This window comes from Trichechus manatus, unplaced genomic scaffold (genome assembly GCF_000243295.1).
Source record: "Trichechus manatus latirostris isolate Lorelei unplaced genomic scaffold, TriManLat1.0 scaffold00278, whole genome shotgun sequence".
NCBI lineage: Eukaryota > Metazoa > Chordata > Mammalia > Sirenia > Trichechidae > Trichechus > Trichechus manatus.
In genome coordinates, this window is record NW_004444214.1 from 1,951,060 (window position 1) to 1,954,331 (window position 3,272).

At 38.7% G+C, this 3,272-nt stretch overlaps 1 protein-coding gene across 1 annotated transcript in view; it reads right to left on the reverse strand.

Annotated features, from left to right (window-relative positions):
• Positions 1–3,272, reverse strand: part of DOK6 (docking protein 6) — a 442,414-nt gene that overhangs the window by 398,182 nt on the left and 40,960 nt on the right. The gene's annotated exons all lie outside the window — the stretch shown is intronic.

A 3,272-nucleotide genomic window follows, 5' to 3' on the forward strand; every position in this document is an offset into this window, starting at 1 on the left:
GATTCTGACTGGCTCTGCTCATACTGCAAAGATTTTATTGAAAATTATGAGACGTCCTTGGTATTTTAGCTACAGAATTTTATAGAGTATATATCTACAATATTTTACAGATTATTCATCAAAATTCTTCACTGAGCATCTCTATCCTAGACTAGAAATAATGAAATAAAAACATCATTTTGTATTAGTTTCTTGTTCTCACATAATCTAAGATGAAGTCCCCCCCACTCCCCCGCTTGTTTTAACATCAAACTGCTGTCATTAAACTGTCAGCATATGTGAAGATAAAGACGTGGACAACACTGGAAATAGGTCTCTCCTTAAAGGGTAGGAAAGTGGACCATAATGACAAAATATTAAACAGCCAAACGAAACACAGTCCCCGCCACTGTGATACATATCTTCGTCTAAAACCTTCTGAGACAAGCTTTCAACTACATAGGTTTTTAGAAATGTCAATCCCACATCAGGATATGTGACAAATTACTGAAATTCACATTGATTAGATGGTTCCTTTTTAGATGTGAGCCTATCATTATGCAAACGTGTTTATGAAAACAACACTCCCATTGCTAGGGCATTATACTCCTTAAGCATGCTACAATTTAGTTATGTTTAAAATCCAGAACAACTGTGTGCACTTTAAACATTGCCAAATCTTTAGATGGCCCAGATCTTTATGGTTTTAGGTTCAGAGTTCAGAATGCCAGAAACACAAGAGCAAGCAGTTTAAGTAACAAAAATATTGACAAGTGTCTATTATAACCATTAGCTTCAAACAAAAGCAGCAGTAATTACAATCATTACAATTTAAGCTTTATTTGGTGTCTAGAGGATGCTAAGTACTATTCAGACAAGACAGATACAGTGGCATGAAATCTACATAAGAGAGGACACAAGGAAGACTAACACACACACACACACATACACACACATACAAATAAGGCAAGAAACCCTGAAAAGCTAAGTACTTGGAGCAGAAAGAACTGGAAAGTGCCCAGTGGTGTCTTCTTTATCAAGTGTCATTCACGATTACCTGCTTTTTCGCTTAGTTTAATGACAAAACTTTAGTGTTTCATTAACAGGAAAGATTCTTAAGGGGACAGAGGGTGAGAGAGGCCAACGATAAACATGAATACAGCAAATGCTGCTGCTCATTTCTAAATGCTAACTGCTGATGAAGAGCTCTCCAGCAGACAAAAGAGGGAAGGCTGAAGGAGAGTAGGAGTGGCTAAACGTATTCCAGAATGCTTAGCCACAGACCAAAATCGATGTAACAGGCTGAAAAGAAACCACTGATGAAGGAAATGAGAAACAGGCCGAGCTGCCAGTCAGCCCTCGGAGGCTGGATCAAAGAATTGAAAAGGCAGGGGAACTCCAAATGACTTGGGTTACTTGAGCACAGAGTTAAAATAATTGCTCAAGCTCCCATGAGAAACCACCTTTCCAATGCTTAAATGCTCTTAATCTGGATTTGTTGAATTCTGCACAGATGTGAGGGTCTCATAACCTTCTAGCAGAGGGATTAATCGGTTAATACCCTCCATGAACGCTCTATGAAAACATTTTTTTAAGCCAAAGCAATTCACTGAAGCCTTTAATAAAAATAAAAACTAAAAAAAAATCTAGCACAAACAAGAATGGGCTTGAATAAATATATCTTTAAATACCCATGACATTTAGAATTTTTAATACCAAGATGGAAAGAAGCAACAACGTAATCAAAATATTCATGGAAGCTGAAGTCTGAGGATACGTTTTGTAAATACTCTTAACTATCACAGTCCAAGGGGAAATATGAGGTCACACACACACATTAGTCTCTGCAAGAAGACTAACAACTAACATTTGCTTTAATAAATGGTTAGTGGATGACCTGCATCTACTAAGCACTATGCTAAATCCTGAGAGCACATAGTTAAAAAATACATATGGTGCTTGCTTTCACAAACCCAGAGTTAAGTGGAAACACAGACAATTGTAGTACAATACAATTCGTGGTATGGAAGCATACAGGGGAAATGCTGGAATGTCAAGGATATGTTCTGCCTTGGAAGAAGAAATGTCCTCCCTACATGAAAAATAATTAGCAGCAGACCAGACAAGAAAAAGAGAAGGTGCAGGAAAAAGTGTTCTAGGCAGAAGCAACAGCAGCTGTATGCAGCCAGAGATGAGAGACGGAGAGCAGACAAAGACTTGCAGGAGCAAAGGTTAGTCCACAGTGGCTAAAGTACACACCTATGTGGGAGGCAGATCCGAAAAGTATGAGAGACCATGTGAGTTAAGGTGTTGGGGCTCTTCCCCCCAAAAATAAAGGCCCATTAAAGAGCTTATGAGGGACGGTATTTCCAAGGATGACCCAGTCCAAGATGGAAGGTGGGTTGGAGAGGACTGAAGGGGAGATTGCTTTATTATTTTTATTTCAAAATCTTGGTCTTGGGACACATGTATTTGTACATACAGACAAATGTGCAGTACTTTTTTGAAAAGTTTGCTTATAAAAGGAGAGATAGGGCTACAAATGGAGGGGAATATGAGATCAAAATGTTTTTTCAAAGAGAGTCTTGAAAAGATGTTTATGCCACTGGAAACTAAAATTGGAAGACAGGGAAATTTTGAAGATTGCGGGAAAGCATGACAATGGATGCAATAGGGCCCCCAAGAGGATATGTTATTCAAAGGAAAGTGGGAAAGGATTTAGACCAAAGACAAAGTAAAATATTATAATGAAATGTGCAAAGACCTGGAGATAGAAAACCAAAAGGGAAGAACACACTTCGCATTTCTCAAGCTGAAAGAACTGAAGAAAAATTTCAAGCTTTGAGTTGCAATACTGAAAGATTCCATGGGCAAAATACTGACTGACAAAGGAAGCATCAAAAGAAGATGAAAGGAATACAGAGTCACTGTACCAAAAAGAATTGGTCAACATTCAACCATTTCATGAGGTAGCATATGATCCAAGAACCAACGGCACTGAAGGAAGAAGTCCAAGCTGCACTGAAGGCACTGATGAAAAACAAGGCTCCAGGAGCTGACGGTATACCAATTGAGATGTTTCAACAATTGGATGCAATGCTGGAAGTGCTCACTCATCTATGCCAAGAAATCTGGAAGACAGCCACCTGGCCAACTGACTGGAAGAGGTCCGTATTTGTGGCCATTCCAAAGAAAGGAGATCAACAGTATGCAGAAATTATCGAACAACATCATCAATATCACATGCAAGTAAAATTACGCTGAAGTAAAGTAAAAAATGGTTGCAGCAGCCC